This window comes from Pygocentrus nattereri, chromosome 17 (genome assembly GCF_015220715.1).
Source record: "Pygocentrus nattereri isolate fPygNat1 chromosome 17, fPygNat1.pri, whole genome shotgun sequence".
In the NCBI taxonomy this organism is placed as follows: Eukaryota; Metazoa; Chordata; class Actinopteri; order Characiformes; family Serrasalmidae; genus Pygocentrus; species Pygocentrus nattereri.
The window spans coordinates 1176069-1197208 of NC_051227.1; the positions used below are offsets into that span (position 1 = coordinate 1176069).

Consider the following 21140-nt stretch of genomic DNA (forward strand, 5'->3'; position numbering starts at 1 on the left):
TAAGCCTACAATTTGGTACTTACAGTGCTCTTTTACTACAAAAGCTAAAATATCAAAGTCCGTCACAGTTGTCAAAAGTTGTTCCTGTGGCACATGCTTTATAGTGAAGGGTGTAGCAGTGTTGGTGGGTTTATGTAAAGCTAGCTTTCTAGTGGATGTGAATAGTCAGGCTATTACTGGCAGGTGGCCACAGGTGGTCTAGGTATTTATTCTCAGGCCTACTCTGAATATTATAGCATATAAAAGTCTTTTGGTTCTGCTACAGCCTTTGTTATGTGCAATATAACTCATTTAATGTAGAGTATTACTTCTGACTTACACATAGTTGGGAATTCAGCTGATAAATTCAGTTGAATGTAAGTGTCAAGCTGCTATTTTCCAGAACAGATAAACTCTATATTTACTTTACGTTACATATATATGTTGGTTGCTGTAACGTGTGGGAGCGATGATGAGGTGGACACATGCGAAGAGAAGCGAGATTTATTAAGGGCGAATCCATCATCAGACTCAAAACAGTCCAGGGTCAATGAGCCAACGTGGAGAGAATGAGGGACAGACATGAGGAAAATGAACACAGGAATAACAAACAACGGAGGCTGGAAGAATGACACTGAACAATATAATACAAAGACCAAACAACACAATACAAACAATACACTACAAAGACCAGCAAACAACTAGGGAAAAATACAGGACAGGGAAGAATAAAAAAAGCACATGGACAGAACTAGAAGGTAACCACAAGCACATGGACAGGACTGGACAGTTGCTGTTTTTTTTTCAGGTTGTTCATTATATAAATCTTCTGAACATACATCCAAGTCTCCCTGCCATCCCTGGTAAAAATTACCAAGTATGCCTCTGATCAATGATAAATTCATGCTTGCCCCAAAGCCTAAGCATAGACAGATTAAGAAAATAAGCTAGGTGTGTTTAAAATAACCTGATAGGTTACATAACTGTGCTGAACAGTGCTGATTAGACTTTTCTCTGCTTCATCATACCTGAATGTGTTCGTGAAAGCCTGATAATCACCTGGCGATTAAAATGAGGGGCAGCTTTAAACTGTTTGGACTGGAGTTTGACATGGCTTAGTCTCATATCTTCCCATAATGTAACCCAATAACGCCGCACCCTATAAAGCCTCAGTGCTGTCTGGAAGTCTCCTGAGCCGCTACCTGACCCACTTACCGTCAACCTCTCCGCTCTGCCATCATACTGAGTCATGCACTGAACACGTTTCTATTTCTCCAGTGACATTAAGTAACACTAAGGCACAAATTTGTTGAAGTGTGCACTCAACGTGTTTGTCAGTCCCGCACCTGCTGCATCTCAGCCTCAGTCCATCATAGCATCACTTTCTCCATTGTGGAGAAAGAGAGGAACTGTGTGAAACACTTTTTTCCACTATTTACCTGTAATCGTTCTCTCCTCATGAGTTGAAGATCGTAAATTGACCTGGTCGCACAGAAAGAGAAGGAAAGGGGGGTGACTTTTTTCAGATGGTCATTGGGGCATTCACCATGGAAACCAGTGCTGGTTTACCCCAGTTTAGCATAAACATCCCCTCGTCCCACCTTTATCCTCCTCTCATTCTCACCCTCTCTGGGAGGAAATTGGGGTTTGTACGCTAAGCACTGGGCCAAATCTAAAGTTTCCCCAAATTTAGACTGTACAGTGGAGCCAGTACAGTGCCTCGGGTTACGGACTGAAGAGAGAGAGAGGAAGAGAGAGAGAGAGAGAGAGAGAGGGAGGTGGTGGGTGAGGTAGGCTCGGAGGCTTCTCATATCCACTGAGCCGTGTGATTGCACTCATTACTGGATAAACAAGCACTGGACACCGAGTGAGAAAGAAAACAGCAACGCTTCCTCTTTCCCAGAAAGCCAGTGGGACTCCCTGAGCAAAACCATGGTTAAACTGCCAGATGTGTGGCTACTGAGGAACTAGTCACAGAGCAGAATACGTGCAGAATTAAAGATGCTTATGTTTATAAGATGGTACATATGTGTCAGTGTAGGGATATGACAGCCATATGCATTTCTGACCACAGTTCAGCACATAAGCAAAAATTTAAGCACAATACAATTATTTCAGCTTTATTTAAAAAATGCACTGAATGGGATTCAAGTAAGTATCTGCATTGTAACATTTAATGTTTAAGGTTCATTAAAGTCATTTTCCAGAATTTTTCAACCTAATCTCTGTCTGTAGCATCTTTAGCATAAGGCTGATTACCATGAACTTTTAATTGCACTTGGTAAAACACCTGCGTATTGGCTTCTGCTATACATGACAATCCAGCGACGCGTCCAGACAGGATTTTTATGCGTTGATATTGTCTGTAACGGTAAGCATGCTACAGATGGGACAGACAGAGATTAGGTTAAAAACATTGGAGAAGTATAAAACAATTTGTATTGTACTTTTGTCCTTTTGGCCTGAGGTAGTTGTAATGTTAGTTGTTGTGGCTGTATTATTACTTTGGGTGTGTGATATGTTCATGTATGTGAAAGAGCAACATGTGCGTCAAGTGTGAATGTCCTAAGAAGCAGTTTCCTGCTGTCCCTTTACTGGCTGTGACGATTTGCATTGCAAAGAGGGGCAGGCCGGAGGGCAGCCGCCAGCATCCTTTTACCATTGGCCGTAAAGAGCTACTGTGACAGGCCGTCATTTAGGAAGTGTGTGAAACATGGACTACTGTCAAATACACCTATGTATGCACGCACACACACATGCGCGCACACACACACACACAGGCTGTGTTTGAAATAACATACATTGTACTATATACTGAATACTGTACATACTTCACAAAATCTATCATGTGACAATTAACAATTACATGACCACCAGTCCTTTACATCCATGGTTATGTTCTCCTGGAGTGCCTATGCTGCATTAGAAAACTCAGGATAATATAACAATATCTCTAGCTGCATTGGAATATTTGGAATATTTGCCCATCTAGGTGTCTTTATATACTGGGGAAATTCCTGATGGAATTACCGTTCAAAAATTTTGAATCATTTTTTGGAATTTTATTTCATATACAATTATGCATAATGTCCATTTATATCTTGGAACAATTAAGTTATTAAGTGATAAATAATATACTGCAATTACCTATTTAATTTGTCGTCAAGCTGTCTGCCTTGAGATTTGTTTACCACTTCTAAAATACCAAGAATTCTGAATAGTAATTGTATTATGACTTCCTGATGTTTTACAGATTTTTCATTTTATTTATCATCATGCACAGCTCTGTTCATTATTCTGGACATCTTCAACTGTGATAACCTTATGTTATTAGCAAATGTAGGCCTATCTGCAACCTCTTTACATTTTACCACTGAAAATAAATATATGTAAGAACTCCACAGATTTGTGTCCAAATCTCAAGCACTGTGGTGATGCATTACTGAGGTACAGGTCCACATGGACATGGAATTAAAGCCAGCATCTGAGACACCTGAGTGGTACTGCTAAAAACGCTGACCTGACTCAAACCCAAACAAACCTATTACACAGAAAATCACTTATTAGAATACAAACACAAGCTTGACCTGAGCCTGATGCTTTACTTGACCTGAAACCCGAGGACAAAGCAGACCTCTAGACTGAGGTGAAATCTCCAGAGGCCGTCGATACCGCACCAGAGTGGTCACCCAAGAGTGATAAAGCCCATTGGACGTGAGCTGACCCTCTGTGCCTGGCCTTACTGAAACAGATCTTGAAGAAATGCAGACGTCCAAATATAATTATTTAAAATGTCTAAATATTATTTAAAACAGGACAATTATGCAACTTAATCCACAATTATAATACACGCCGACAACCTGACTTACAACCTTACTTACAACCTGAAATCACTGTAATATCATTTTTTACCAGCAGATGACGCCACATCACAACTATCTATTCACAGCTTAGAAACAATGAATAGCATTAGTTGGTTACCACTGGGGACCAGAGCATTGTTGACAACAATTTTGAACTAGCTAACTAATTTTAATAAGAGCATTCTCACTCTCTTTCTCTCTCTCTCTCACACACACACACACACACACACACACACACACACACACACACACACACACACAAACATTTTTAAATGCTGATATCAGACCTATAACATTACAGGTAACCCATTATAAGTGTGCTTAATAAAAGTTCTTGCCTTTGAAATATTTTTTTATTTACATTAATGAACTACTACTACTACTAGAGGCCTATGCACAGATACAATAGCAAACTTTCTACTCTGACCTCCTTCATACCATGTAAATAAGTGAGTGTGTGTATTATGTTTCTGTGTGTGTGTGTGTGTGTGTGTGTGTGTGTGTGTGTGTATGTGTGTGTTTAGGCAAGAGTGTGTTTTCCCATGGGTTTATAGAGAAGTTTGCAGGTTTTGGGCTTGTCCTTTATCCTTTTGAGGCTTTTTTGTCGCCCCTCTTTCTGCAGTGTCACCCCTCCAGGCTTGGCTTGCAACCAGAGGCTGGCACTGTTTATGCGCAGGACCCCCAAAATGGTCAAGCACACACACACACACACACACACACACACACACACACACACACACACACACACACATACATACATATTCACAATCCAGCCCTTACCATCAGACCCCACTTTGTATTCACACACACTGACCCCACCCACCACCCCCAGCCCCTAATTTAAGCATTGCATTAATCTAAGACAAGCGCTTAAGATGCTTCTGCTAGGGGGCTAGCGCTATAGCCACCAAACGTTTTACCTTTTGTAATATGTGACACTGATCCTTTAATCAGGTCTGGCAGTATAATGAGTCATAAAATGTGTTGAACACACATCAACTTGCTGAACACGGGCATTAGAAAGTAAGCAAAGTAAATCATTGTAAAGCTGAAAACAAGTGCATCTTTATTTTGGCTCTTTGGTGCGGGGCTGTTGTATTAGAGACTGTTTTGGGGTGCAATTACAGCAGAAGAGGGGGTACTGTTTTGACTGATTAGGATGAATCTGGGGCTGGAGCCAGGGCCCCCTCGAAGCAAGTGCTGAACAACAATCAGCAGCTCTGATTGGACAATAGGGTTATCATGCGACCGCCTGCGGACAACCCAGCAAAGATGCATGCGTGCGCGCGCACACACACACACACACACACACACACACACATATATATATATATATATATATATATATATAAAAGGAAACCTGATCTATAGACATTTGTTCCTCAGGATTTACAGAGTTTAATGAACATACATATATAAACAGACATAGACAACTCTTTATAGAGAAAGACTACTCGAATTGCATATCTCTCTCTATCTGTGTGTGTGTGTGTGTGTGTGTGTGTGTGTGTCAAAGAAAAGGAAAAAAATACCCCAATGCATGCAGAGACCCCCAAAAGTCTGAACTCCCTGAACCCTCTTCTCCCCACTTTCCCCCCTGGCACCATTTCCCACACCACCCAAAGCCAGGCTACTTAAGGGACATATTTCAATGGAGAGTTATTTTGGAAGGAAACATACAAAGATGCTATTATTGTATCAGATGTGACCTCATGCACGTCCATATTTTAACAGCAAATCTGCTACATAGACTTTAGCACTACCTCAAGGTCTTACAGCAGAAGCACAACTGAGCCCTCCCCAAGTGAACCAGAGGGAGCAGAGAGAAACTTTCACACCCTACAGCACAAATACTTCTCACCACACAAAGATCCCATGCACATACAAACAGAGAGCAAAAAGAGCTAACCACCTTAATCTAAATATCCCAGGAGTCACGGAAAATCTTTAAATTCTAATAGAAAAACATCCGTTTCATATACACTCTCAAAATAAAGGTTTCTGAATGGTTCTTAGCTTTGACTCATGGTGATGTGGAGATTCTTTAAACTTAAAAAAGGTTCTTCATACTCAGATATGTCATTTACAAAAAAACCATCCATTAAAATGTTCAAATAAGGTGGTGTATTTAAGAGAGCGTATTTAATGGACCTAGCATGTCCTGAGTGCAGTGGCTTATCATTTAAGTATGAATTTTGTAACGGTGTACACTTTTGCAGATGATAAGATCTAGATTAATAACATTATACATATATGGATAGGTTACATATTTAGATAATATTTAGTAGCAAACATTCAAATTGTTCCCCCAAAATTACACAGACTTGAATAATAATCTTGATTACCATCGTTGCTCCTGACTACAACTTAATAAGACAAATGCAGAAGCTCCCTTCTCTCAACTCTCACTGAGCGCAACACACAGACATCAACTTGGTATCATGTTTCACTCTTAAACACGTCACAGTATGGAAGAAAAATGCATTATCACTTCCAGTTCAAGTTGAAGTTTGATTAAAAAGTGAAATACTTTGTTAAATGAAACTGAGCAAAAGTAAACGATTTAATCATACTCAAATGGTATAAACATAGGTACTGTAATAAGACTCTCTCTCTGATAGTCCAAGATCACAGTCATGCACTAAGCATTCAACACATAAACAAAAAAGCTTAGTTCAGCTTTTGAAGAGTACAATTATGGCAACAGAGCATCAAATTACCAATAGTTTGATACGACTGTATAATGTTGCAACAATAATATGAAGTGACGTCCTAAGCCGGCGAACAAACAAGTCCTTAGAGCCTATTGGTAATTCTGGAATTACAGTCTCTCTTAAAGAATGGGAAGGAGTGACAGATAGGAAAGAGATAAGGCTTGTGGTGGGATGTCGGGGTGAACCAGAAGGGCAACCTTGTGAACACAGGATTAGAAAGATGACACTGTTCAACCTTGGCCTTTCTCTACCTTTCTTCGCCATCTCTACGCCTACTGTCAAATGACGTTCTCCATTTTTTCTTGTCAATGTTCAGCCTACTGAACGAGTGTGAGGGCTTTGCAAGCTATCAATTATGTGATTATGTAAAAGACATTCAGTTTAAATCTTTTGTTGGGCCAGATTATCCACCTGATATATCTTAAAAGTTTCAAAGTAAGTTGAGTTCAAAGAGCGCTCCTGGTTATCTGGGCCTACAGACACTCCCCAAGATCATCACGATGACAATAGCCCGTCCGTAAAAAGCGCATTGTGCCACACACTGGTGCAAAAAAACAAAGCAAACACACAAACAAACAATGAGGGCATCCTTCAACAGGTTCAGTCATTCATTTGGCAAAGGTTGTCAAGAGGGTGATAATGTTGCACATGTCTCTAAAAAAGAGTTACCAAGCATAAAGAGTTACTGGTAGATAAATGGAAAAGATCTTTTTGAACAGAATTTACAGTCCTTTTAATTTGTTCTTCACACTGTATACCGAGGCATGCAAATTATCATTGGCAGTGGTATTTGCCCACCAACTTTTACAATTGGTTTCTTCTCAAAATGACCACTCAATTTAACTTTCCACTCGGAAATGAATAAATGCATCAATTCCAAAAATAGGACAAATTCAAGACTCCATTTTTGGCATCCAACCAAATCATCCATCATCAATTAAAAGTCCAATTTTAACTGTAGCTGTGACACGTTTGCGATACATCATTCTGCAGTAGACCACTCAGGCCTGCTATGCTTATAACATTATGGTAATTATTCATTGTTGGCTGTATCAAAATCAGGAACTGGTCCACATGCACATTCGTAGTGTCCATACACGATGGCAGTTCTGGTGCCACTACTGCAATCAATGGTGCTGGTTTGCATGCCAAAGAGACATTTTAGTAATAATGATGATTCTCATGATGACGAATCTACTGGATTTCTTGAAAATAGCAAACAAAGTCACATGCATAGCCACCCCAGCTGTATTATTTGAACAAAAATACTTTCCCACAATTTTGTCCATTTTCATAGCCTATTACCAGTAAATCATACAGTTTACACATAATCCAGTCTGCACAAAGTTAACTGGTAGGGTCCCATTACTTGTTAGGCGCATTAGCCTTGCAGCTCGAGTGCAAAACTAAAGAAATATGAGACACCACCCAGATCTTGGCTCATTGACAAGTTACTAACATTTAATAACAATGGGATTGAAAATGAAGACTCATGCAGTTGCAGTGAATAAGTTAAACTGTACATCACAGGAATCACAGAAACCACAGGGTGCGGCTTTATTTAAGTAGTAAAATGTAACAAGTGGTGTTGAACTGATGGGTTTAGGACCAACAATGTTAGCTTCAAATCCAAATGTTAAGGTAAATTATGAAGCCCGAAGACAAACACCTTATTTATCGAGATCATACAATATACACTGTTTAGTCGTGAGACTCCTGCAAGCATTTGAAAAAAGCATGTTAATATTAGCAGCAAGTACTGAGAGATTCGAGGGCAGATTTGAAAGTGTTTAACATTTTTTTCAGGATTAGAACACGATTACATGTTTGCTGTTGTTCCCCATGGAGAGTGTTGGCCAGTTTGGTGCAGAGCAGAGAACTAGTGGATAGCAGGAACTCTATGTAACATATGATTAAATGAATCCATACATGCATGTGTTCTCTTTAATCCTAACTGACCTGTACCTGTGTGAACATGTGGCTGAGTGAAATCCATGTAGAATTTAGCTGAATTGAGGTCTGATGCTTAAAGTGACTATGGCATTTTCGTTCATTCTTGTCCCATTTATTTTGCTATGCAGAGTCTTTGGCTGATTAACAACTATTTAAGCTGGAAACTGGCAAGGCTTCTCTGGACTTGCTGTTCCTTGGGTCAGGTGACATGACCCCCGTGTAAGAGCGCTTTAACCTGAGCAAGCACACTTTAGGGAGTGGACTGAAGACAAAGGCGTTCTGGTTGCGCTCTGCTGCCCGCCAGTCTTCCAGGAACTCTTTCCTATCGCTTACGCTCTGCTGCTCCTGTAGAAAGCTTTGTCCAGCAGGAATTTCAGCCAGGTCATGTGACCAAAGCAGCAGCCATTCAAAGGGCAGGAATGGCATGAGGTCATCTTTAGGCAGCAGGCCTATTGTTTTAGAAGGGTAGTGAGTGGGCGGTGGGGGGGGGGGGGGGGGGGCGTCCCGTCTGGTGCGAGGTGTCATATGAGCCCATCTTAGTGTGGCAGGTAAAGTTTATGACGAAGGTGCTTGCGGCTAGGAGAGGCTGGGTCAGGTGGGCGTTAGAAACATTCCTTTGCAATCCCACTTTTCAATGACCATCTAATAGTTTCATTGACATAAAGACAATGGAACGCTTCCATGTAAAGAGGCAGGTTTCCGGAAGGATCATATTTCTATAATCTCCACTCTCACTTTCCACAAACGGCCAACACACACACACACACACACACACACGTATTTATTCAGAAACTGAGGATTCTGTACAAAAAAGGCTTTGCTGAATTCCTTGTTCTTCATGATGTTCATTTTTGTTAAAATATTTCATCCTTTAAACATTTTTTGATGGTATTATTCACACTATGTGGGTATGAGGAGCGCTGACATCTCAGGGAACCGTCAGGTCTCCTTCGTCTTCTGGCTCTCCCTTTTAGTTAGGCCGTAATAGTTAGGCCTGTCAGAGTCATTGCTGTACTCTGTTAACACTATTTCTTGTTCTCAGTCATTCATGACAGAGGTAACTGTCTGTGTTTCTTTGGTGAGCTGAACAACTGCCCATCTGCATCTGCAGTCAGATGCAACTGTTTCATCTGGCTCAATTAGGTTCCTTGCCTGCCTTCTGGACCAGTTTGATAACCATGGAGCTTCTTCCTGTACAATGCTGTGTAGAAAGCCATACCTGCATGCTACTGACCCTGCTGATGATACTGCAGCTGCTGCACAGTCTCAAACTGTACTTACTTACAGTCATTGCATCACCTGCATCACAAACTATTTAATCATAGACATTGTTTTTCCTGCCTCACGATACTCTGAGCTTTTCTCATTTCATTCTGAAAGATCATCAATGTAGGCTTCCAACAGTAGCCATTGGCATGACTGCGGTCCTTTTTTGGCAAATCAAGGTTGGAGTTCTCTTTTTGCTCCCAGCTGAGTTCACCTAAGACCTGTCTAGGGATATCATGGATGTTCATGAGAAAAAAAAACAGAAAAAAACCTTAATTCATGCAAATAAGCAAAATTCAAAAGTTGGGTTCCAATTACTTTCTCCATCTTAAATAGTGAGTATGACTTTCATTTACATTTTTCATTTTCATTATAACTGTTTAATGTTATTATATCGTAAAAAAATTGGCTCGTGCAAATAGACTTTTTAGATGTTAATGAGACATAACTTGTTTAATTAGGAAATATCTGAATACCAGAATGCCACGTAAAATCTCATTTTGCTAAAAATAATTTTGGAAACTGACTGAATGTTTTAAACATAAAAGCACTTACAGTCATTCTCAGTTAACTGCATTTAAACATGATTAAGAACCTAATGGAGCAAATTTTCAAAATTCATAACTAACAAAACTTTTTTAACAAAATCTTTAAATCATGTTTGATCAATAAAGTAAATAAAAATCTTGCTTTTAAATGCATGGAATTGAGTGGTGGTAAATCTCAAAGACTTGCAAACACAATTTTGAAGCATTTACTAACTACTGACTATCATATTTTTGATCACATCTTTTTTGCAGACACTAAAGTCTATTTTTACAAAGACAGTGTCCTGAACCTGACCCTTCAAATCTATAGTTTCCAAAGAAGAACCTTAGAAAAATGACCTACATGACCTCTTCTTAGCCTGAACTGTTTGCCAACCCACCAGTGCTTTACAGCATCCTAGTGTAATCTGAGAGAGCTGCAGGTGGCAGTCAAAATTAAACATTCAGATGATTCTTGTAAATGTTAAAAATACCCAAATGTGTTATATCTTTGTGTTATACAATGAAAACTACACTAGTCTACTTTATTACAAAAGTTTATCCATGTGGCCCTATTTTTAAACAAACTGATTTGTTTTACATCTTCGGAAAGGAACTTTAAAACATTAACAAGTTCAATGAAATGGGCAAATATTATTGAAATTCACTTTTGATTCTGAATTTCAAATTGTATTTATACTTTACTTCAGAACTAGCAGTTTACTTAAGTGAAAATCCATCCATCCATCCATCCATCCATCCATCCATCCATCCATCCATCCAAATCAAATCAAATTTATTTGTATAGTGCTTTTTACAATGGATCTTGTCACAAAGCAGCTTTACAAAATTTCAGAAAAGTCAAAGTATTAACAGGACTGTAAGAATGTACAAAACCCCCCAGGTGGGCAAGCCAGGGGCAACAGTGGCAAGGAAAAATCAGTTCCTCAGAGCTGAGGAAGAAACCTTGGGAGGAACGAGGCTCACCAAGTCTTACAAGTCTTGAAAGTACTCGGGAGCGAGACCATGTAGGGCTTTATAAGTCAATCTAAGGATTTTTAATCAATACGGAATTTAACAGGCAGCCAATGAAGTGATGATAGCACTGGACTGATATGATCAGATGTTCTAGTTTTAGTGAGGACCCTGGCTGCGGCGTTTTGGACTAGTTGGAGTTTGTTTAAATTCCTGCTCGTGCATCCTGACAGTAGCGCGTTACAGTAGTCTAGCCTGGAAGTAATAAAGGCGTGTACTAGTGTTTCTGCATCACGCAGGGACAGGGCATTTCTGATCTTGGCGATGTTGTGAAGATGTAGAAAAGCTGTCCTAGTGATGCCGCCTGTGTGTTGATCGAATGATAAATCTGAATCTATTGTAACGCTGAGATTTTTGCTGCTAATCCAGGTGCGGCTGGAAAGTCGGCGAGATTTAAGATTAAATCTGGTAATTTACTTCTTGCTAATTTAGGACCCAGAAGGAGAACCTCTGTTTTGTTACTGTTTAATAGGAGGAAGTTGCGTGACATCCAGCCTTTCACGTCTTTTACACAGTCCTCCATTTTCTTTAACCTGTATTGGTCATCAGGCTTGGCTGATATGTACAGTTGAGTATCGTCTGCATAACAATGAAAGTTACTGCCATGGTTACTTATAACTGTGCCTAACGGTAACACGTATAGTGTAAATAGTAATGGTCCTAATATAGAGCCCTGCGGAACTCCAAATCTCACTTTTGAATAATTGGAAGATAAATTGTTTACCCTAACGAACTGATAACGTTCTGATAGGTAAGATCTGAACCATGATAGGGCCGTCCCTGTGACTCCAACCATGTTTTCTAACCTTTCTAGGAGAATATTGTGGTCTATTGTATCGAAAGCCGCGCTGAGGTCAAGTAGCACTAAGAGAGATATGTAACCTTGATCAGAGGCGAGAAGAAGATCATTAGTTATCTTAACTAGAGCGTCTCAGTGCTGTGGTGTGGCCTGAATCCAGACTGAAATTTTTCATATATATGGGTCTTGTGTAGATATGAACTAAGTTGTTGGGCCACAGCTTTTTCTAAGATCTTAGATATAAACGGTAAGTTAGAAACAGGCCTGTAATTAGACAAAACGGTGACATCAAGATTTGGTTTCTTGATCAGAGGTTTGATAACTGCTAGTTTAAAGCTTTGGGAACATGGCCCAGACTAAGGGACGAGTTTACAATAGTTGAGATAGGGTTTATAATAACTGGCAGTACTTCTTTGAGTGATTTTGATGGAATTGCATCGAGAGTGCAGGTTGTGTAATTTGAGGAAGAGATCATCTTCTCTAGCTCCAGCTGTGGGAGTGGGTGAAAGGTTTCCAGGCTCTTTTCTACAGCTGTGTTTTGTTTTATATCAGCCAAGTCAGATGACAGCCAAGCTGGATTTGAATTTGATACTGAGGGTTGAATTTGTTGTGTAATATTTTAAATTTTATTATTAAAGAAGTCCATAAAAACTTCACTGGTGAGAGTTGCTGGGATTTCTGGTTCATTACCTGCCTGATTTTGTGTGATTTGGGAAATCACATTAAACAGAACTCTAGGATTATACTTATTATTCTCGATCAGCGAGGCCAGATATGCTGAGCGAGCTTCAGTGAGGGCATTTCTATACTCTATAAGGCCGTCCTTCCAGGCAGTGTGGAACACTTCCAGCTTGGTTTGACGCCATTTCTGCTCTAGTTTCCAAGCTGTTTGTTTTAAGGTCCGGGTTTTATCGTTGTACCACATTTTCTAAAGTGGATCATAAGGTATTTTCTAAATAATCGGTTAGTAAATCTAGTTCCATTGGGTCTGATGGAGTGGAGACTGGGGTTGATAGCTCTGGGAAATTTTCTATAAATTGTAGGGCGGTTGAAGGTTTTATTGAGCGCTTTGTTGAATAGCAAGGGGACGTATGTATATTATGGCTAAGTCGTAGCTCATATGAAATTAAGTAATGGTCAGAGATCGCTGAGGTTTGTGGTAGGATATTAAGCTTGTCTATGTTAAGACCTCGTGTCAAAACTAAATCTAACGTGTGACTACAGTCGTGTGTAGGCCCTGCTGCATTTTGGGTAAAACCAACAGAGTCTAGGATTGAGGTAAATGCCTTTTTAATGGATCGTCTACCTTCTCAAAGTGGATATTAAAATCCCCTACAATTATTACTTTATCATTACACACAGCCAGGTTTGCAGCGAAGTCACTAAATTCTTTTATAAATTCAGAGTCGCCCCCTGGTGGCCTGTAAATGTTAAATAATGAAAACGTCTTTTTTGTGACTGGATTTGTAACGTGAATAGAAAGGACTTCAAAGGAAGTAAAAGTGTCGCATTGTTTCTAATATCAAGAGTATTTTGGTAGATTACACAGACTCCACCTGCCTTGCCTGATGATCTAGGCCTATGTGCATAATTATAGCCTGTAGGCGTGGCTTCATTTAAAGCTAAATATTCATCTGGTCTAACCCGTTTCAGTAAGACAGAAAAAGTCAAATTTATGATCGCTTATAAGTTCATTTACGACGACTGCTTTAGAGTTTAGTGATCTTATATTGAGTAGTCCAAGTGTTAGTGCTATCATCAGAACATGGATATATGTTGATTAGGTTATTTAAACGGACTGATTGAGTTTTTCTATGATTAAATTTAGTTTTAATTCGGGGCAAAGACACAGTCTCTATAAAGCTGATCTTGGGTGACGCCTCAAGGCAGATCGCGGACAGTTTAGCCTGTCTGTCTGTGGCCTGGTCCCGGCTCTGGACTGTCAGCAGCGGTTTACACTACTCTGCCGACTAACTAAAAGACTATGAGCTGTGCTGCACAAAAGTAAGGCAGCACCCTCCCGCGTGGGGTGGACACCATCCCTACCTATGAGACCAGGCTTGCCCTAAAAACGTAACCAATTATCTATAAAGCCCACTTGATTTTCGGGACACCACTTGGACATCCAGCAGTTTAACGCCGTAAGCCTGCTGTAGGCCTCAGTGCCGCGCCGCATTGGGATGGGGCCAGAGCAGATTACGGCATCGGACATCGTCTGGGCCTGTTTAACCACCTCTCTAATATTAGCCTTAGTTACCTCAGACTGCCGCAGACGGACATCATTGGCCCCTACATGAATGACTGTCCTCGAATATGTCCTATCAGCTAATCTAAGGTTGCCACTAATGTCCGGCGCTCTGGCTCCCGACAGACATCTAACTGTAACCGCTGGCGCCCCTAAAGGAGTAGCTAACGTCACGTGTCGTACTCTACCTGTTCATAAGTACATACTTATCATATTTATAACCTGTTCATAGTACTTTATACCCCTTCATATTTATAACCTGTTCATAGTACTTTATAGCCCTTCATATTTATAACCTGTTCATAGTACTTTATAGCCCTTCATATTTATAACCTGTACATAGTACTTTATACCCCTTCATATTTATAACCTGTTCATAGTACTTTATAGCCCTTCATATTTATAACCTGTTCATAGTACTTTATACCCCTTCATATTTATAACCTGTACATAGTACTTTATACCCCTTCATATTTATAACCTGTTCATAGTACTTTATACCCCTTCATATTTATAACCTGTTCATAGTACTTTATACCCCTTCATATTTATAACCTGTACATAGTACTTTATACCCCTTCATATTTATAACCTGTTCATAGTACTTTATACCCCTTCATATTTATAACCTGTTCATAGTACTTTATCCCCCTTCATATTTATAACCTGTTCATAGTACTTTATCCCCCTTCATATTTATAACCTGTTCATAGTACTTTATACCCCTTCATATTTATAACCTGTTCATAGCACTTTATCCCCCTTCATATTTATAACCTGTTCATAGTACTTTATACCCCCTCATATTTATAACCTGTTCATAGTACTTTATACCCCTTCATATTTATAACCTGTTCATAGCACTTTATCCCCCTTCATATTTATAACCTGTTCATAGTACTTTATCCCCCTTCATATTTATAACCTGTTCATAGTACTTTATACCCCTTCATATTTATAACCTGTTCATAGCACTTTATCCCCCTTCATATTTATAACCTGTACATTCTTGTTTATAACCTGTATAACCCCCTTCATGTTCATACCCCCTCATATGTTTAACCTGTATATATACTGTACTTACTGTACATTGTAACACACATATTTATATTTCTGCTAAGCACTTCTGGATGGATGCAAACTGCATTTCGTTGCTTTGTACCTGCGACATACGCAATGACAATAAAGTTGAATTCTATTCTATTCTATTCTAATCGAGTCTCCTATGACCAGAGTGCTTTCAATAGGCTCCACAGTGGGTGCTTCACTGAGTGGGGCAAAGCTGTTTGACACGCCAATCGGAGGAGCGTGGTGTTCCGGTGGGCTAGCTTTGGCCTCAGCGTTAGCATTAGCCTTAGCTTTCTGGCTAGACCGCCGAGTCGTCATCCATTCACCCTGCTGTGAGGGCTCTGACGCCGGAGTCGAGGGGGTGCTAACTCTCCCTAGGGCACCCAGAGCTGCTAACGCTGCCTATCCCTTAATAACCCCCAGATGCGCACCTCTAACTGGTCCACCTTCTCCGCCAAACAGCTAACTAGCTGGCACTTAGCACAAACACAGCCACAGGCGGAAAAGGGCATTAGGCTAAACATGCCACACTCTGCGCAGACGAAACAACCAGCAGAAGCCATGATATTTCAGCCACTTACCGCTTTGTCAATTTAGAAGCTGATAGCACATAAAACGTTGCCGTGGTGACACGCTCTCAGTCGCTCGTCCATCCATCCATCCATCCATTTTATAAGCTGCTTCTCCCTCAGGGTCTGGAGCCTATCCCAGCAGTCACCCTGGACAGGTCGCCAGTCCATCGCGGGGCAGACAGACAGACACAGACAGTCACTCACACCCAGGGGCAGTGTAGCATGTCCAATTGGCCTGACTGCATGTCTTTGGACTGTGGGAGGAAACCGGAGAACCCGGAGGAAACCCACGCAGACACGGGGAGAACATGCAAACTCCACACAGAGAGGACCCCGGTCACCCGGCCAGGGAATCAAACTCCTCCTCACTGTGAGGTGACAGTGCTACCCACCACGCCACCATGCCGCCCCGTAAATAAAAATCAGCGCTCAGTTTTACCTTTTATATGCTTTTTCACATTTGATGAAGTCTTTAAACATTTTGTGGCCTATTATGCATTATTAAGCTTATGACATCTTAGTAACTACTATGAATTATTCAGTAACTACTAGTAAGCAGTTTGGTAACTACTAGAACACTAATAAAAAGATTATGAATTAGTGAGTGGGCACACATACAAGCCCTTTGGGTTTACGGACTTATGGTATTACACTATAAGAGCTTATAAACTCATAATTTTGAAAGAAGGTTAATATTTTGCTGAGAGGCTGGGTTAGACAATGAAAAACCAAAAGCGTTTTGACAGGGAGGGCTAGTAAACTTGTGGAAAGTGGAAGTGGAGGTTGGGGGAGCCTTCAGAGTCAACCGGCGGCACTTTGATCCACATGGCGGCAGGTTCGTCTGTGGGGGGGCCACACGCGTCCTGCTGAAACCAATATGGCCTTCTTCCCCACACACAAAAGGAGGGCGTTTAGGGCAGTTGTGTGTGTCTGCAGTACGCTTGGGCCCAGCAGGGAGTCAGTGAGGCAGGACCAGGCTCAGCGCCGTGGTGGCTGTAGAGCGGGAGAGAGCGTTGGGCTTAATTGGCAGTGTAGGCTCTGCTGGAGACCATTGTTCAGGTAAAAGAGGCTTAGCATGGTAGCGCGCAAGCCGGCCACTGAGTCAGCCTCTCCACGCGTCTAGAGTGTAATCGTGATGTGGGGGTGGTGATTTTCTTTGAGGGGGAGGGTGTTAATAATGAGATAGGGTTTAAAGAAAGGGGAGGGCAGGAGGGACAAGAGGGGGACCCCTGTGAAGAAGTCAAAAAGTGATGCTGACTTTGTTTTGACATCGAAATGATGCATGTAATTCTCAGTCATTGGGCCTGTAGGACCATCACCATTGAAGAGATGTGTGGACTGCTAGCTGGCATGCAAAAGGTTTGTACTTTTTGGGCTTTTCTGTCTGTTTGGATGTTTTCCACTGAGCATGTCATGATAATAGCAAAGTATAATATTGTTTTAGCAAAACCTTGTATGTCCAAAATGCAAACTATGAAAAAAAGAATCATTTTGGACTTCAGTACGTACAGTACATTAATATGTAAGCCCTTATTCCAAAGTCATGTTGGACCAATTCTATTGGTCCATTCAAAATGATATAATTTTCATAACACAGCGGGTTATGAAAGGGCAACTGGTGTTTTCAAGTGATGTAAAACAATCAAGCAAAGAAAAAAAGAAGAAACGATTTCGGAGGTTTCGACATGACAGCAATAATGATATCTCTAATATTTTGCTTGTGCATGACAAACGACTAACAATAGTAAATAAATGGCAACCGAACTTGCAATCTTAATAGCATAGCAACTAGTACATAAACACAAACACATCATACATAAAGAATAAAAGATTCCAATTATGAACACAGCACACATTTCCACGCACGCACACACATGCACCTTCCCTCTGCTTTTAACAAGTTCATGTAGCCCTTAACAAACTCAGCAACAGGTTGCAGGCCCCCAGTGAGTGTGGGTTGTTGGCCAACAAACCCTGAACAGCCTCGGCTGGTCATTAGGGCTCTCTGTGGGGGTGTTTAGGGGAAAAAGAGGCCAGGCTGCAGGACAGCTGGGCCGGGGGCGCAGGGTTGGACGCCCAGGTATCTCCACCTGTACTCTCATTACCAGCCCTGAGTGCAAGCAATTAACTGCCCAACTGCTCCAAGGAGGGAGCAGGGAGGCTACGGCGGGAGATGAAGTGTATGTGTGTGTGTGTGTGTGTGCCAGTGAGCTAGTTCATATGGATGTAAATAATTTGTGGAGTTACTGCAATTGCCTACTCTTTGAAGCTAACACAGAGTATGCATTCAATGGGTGATGGAAGTTGTGAGTTTGCGTGTATGTATTTGTTCTCAGGGACTCAGACTCTGGGAGTGAACGGGATGGTCAGAGAGCAAAACAAGACTTCTCACTCAAGACCCTCTCTCACTCACGCACAGATGCGTTCATGCTAAATATACTTAATGTATCAGTTCTGCTTCAACACGCAATAAAATGTAACACAAATCACTCCGAGAAAAACGTGGAAAGTTCCAATGAATGTATAAACCTAAAACAGTGATTAAGCTCATGTCTAAACCATATAAGTTGAATTATTACTATGACTGATTACACGACAACCTTTAGTGGAAACTTTCATAGACACATAAACTTCAGTGATCAGCAAAGCCCATACCTGCACAATCAGACAAAAGGTACTGCACAAGTACATTTGTATTTTTCAAGGTACAATGAAAATGCAAATCCCTCAAAAGGTGCAGCGACAGTCTTAAGGTCAAATTGTGTACCTTACATATGTTTTTCCCACAAAGGTACATAGTTTCATTCTAAGACTTTTCATAACCTAATGTTTGAAAAATGGGACAAACTTTAAAAAGCCTGTAGTGAAGACAAAGTGTATGGAGTGCACCTTCAGATCTTTCAGATCAGGCTGAACAATCATTTATAGATAGACGTCCATGCACACAAATAGTGAGTGATAAACATGTGAAGAGTACATGTAAAAGTAAGTAAACTCACATTAGCTGTTTCGAGTTTGATCGTATGCATTTCTCCACATTTTCAGCCGTAACATGCTTGTTCCCCCACTCTCAGACTTACATTCACAGACAGGGATAAAACATATGCAGGCAGTGGAACAGGCCTTAAAAACAGACAGATTGACAGACAGGCAGGCTGCCTGGTTGGCAGACAGTGAGGGAGTAAGCTGGAGCATTAGGGAAGGTGGAGAGTGAACAACCGCCATTCATATCACAATGGGGAACCTGACAAACAGCTCTGCCCTTAATTACCCAAGCTGCCATTTCTGCCTTTAATTAAAGCAGCTCTTTAAAGGCTGAATGGGACAGACACACAAACTGTACAGAATAAGCTCCTGATGAAGACGTCTGTCAAAATTCTGCACAAATGCTTTTTACATTTTACCTACATTCTACTTAACTCTTGATTTAGCCATAGGGACAAGAGGACAGAAGAACAGTTAGGACGCTTAAAGATAACCTGTCAATAACGCGTGTTAACGTATTTTCCTTGTCTGACCCTTTGAACCACCCATTGTACTGAAGGATGAGCTCTGAACCCCAGCTGCTATGACAGAATCCTCTTCTTCATTCTTTTAAAATGGCTTTTAAGTGAAATACTTTCAGCACCATGAACAGACTTAAAGACGGTGCTCCATGGATCTACGGATCAATCAACGAGCAGCAAACTGATCAATAGCAAACAGTAAAGTTCCAGCTGTCCTCTTGTAACAAGAATTCATAAGTGAGGAAGAGCGTGAGAGGGCCATGGTCTCGGAGGAGTTGGAAATATTGACTTTGTATCTGCTACATGTGTGTTGATTTTGTAGTAACGATTTCAACGTAACAATTTCTGAATATAATTAGAGGAGCCTGCTCCCTGGTCGGCTACCTGCTGAGCTGGTCAGTGCAAGTTAAAAAATCGGATCTTACTAGCATCTACAAAAAGTATCAACTTCCCAGCGAATCTATAAACGTTAACGGTCCATTCATTTGAGCTAAAAAATCTTATCTGTGTAAGACGGAGGAAGTGTTTTATTGTTTCCAGGATCAAGTTGACCTGCAAGACAGGACCGTTGACTGTATTAGTATTTCTGCTTCCAAGTCATCAAACGTAACGATCAAATTAAAAATCACAGGTTGTAGGCAGGGTTTGGCAGTGACTGTATAAATGAAAGAGGGTTATTTAAAATCAACAACTCAAATTCAGCACATACATCGAAAGAATGCAGCAATTTAAAATGATTACTCATAGATCTTTTATCACCACCTCCTAACACTCCCACAAAACCACCCACACACACACACACGCACGGTGTATAGGGAGAGCGGTGTCAGGTGAAAAGAGGGAGAACTCTAAGCTGTTTAATTGTGTGTTAGAGCGAGGTGCAATAAACACTAACACCCACGTCTCTCCTGCCTCTCGAGCCTCTCTTGTTCTTCTGTTGTTCTTCGCCCGTTTTCTGCCTGTGCAGCCACCCCCACAACCCTTCACAAAGTCACTCTAACCCTACAATTACCACCTGCAGAACCCTGCACATGCAAACACACATACATATTGTCATCTTCATATCAGAACCTTATTTCTCCAAAAGAGTTCAGCATTTTAATGTACATCAGCAGAATGAGAGCTTTATTCCAAATCATGCATTAAAAAAACCTGAGAAATCCTGGACATTAACCCCTCACACTCACACACACACCCAACACAGGTTTGCAGGGTGTCTCCTACCCCAGATTCAGACAGAGACAGATAGAGAGACAGAGAATGGGGAAGTTATGCAAGAAGAGCAAATGAGTGTGTTTGTGCATGGGGCAGGAGGTTATAAGTTATCTCTGCTTTTCCTGCACACCTATAATTCAGTGAACACTGAAATTGTTTTTATGCCATTTTAGGACATGAAGTCATTCATACAGACACTGGTGCAAATATAGGGGGTACAGGAGGAGACACGTTTTTCCCCCCTCCACTTTTTGAAATAATGGGGGTCACAGAATGGTTGCTGAAGAGCCGTTGGATCTCATTATATAACTGCCAGTTACAGTGTAAAACTGCAATTAAACTCTAAATAGATTGTTTCATTTAGTTATAAACATAATGACAAAAGGATGCACTAACCT

The 21140-nt window shown here is 40.8% G+C and overlaps 1 protein-coding gene across 2 annotated transcripts in view; it reads right to left on the reverse strand.

Moving 5' to 3' along the window:
• ostn (osteocrin) overlaps positions 1-21140 on the reverse strand; it is a 74489-nt gene that overhangs the window by 15377 nt on the left and 37972 nt on the right. The window contains exon 1 of one of the 2 annotated variants that reach the window (XM_037546844.1): positions 16031-16103. The exons of the other annotated variant lie outside the window; for it this stretch is intronic. The gene's annotated coding sequence lies outside the window, so the exon portion shown is untranslated. Of the gene's footprint in view, positions 1-16030; positions 16104-21140 lie in introns of those variants that run through there. 2 annotated transcript variants of the gene reach the window in all.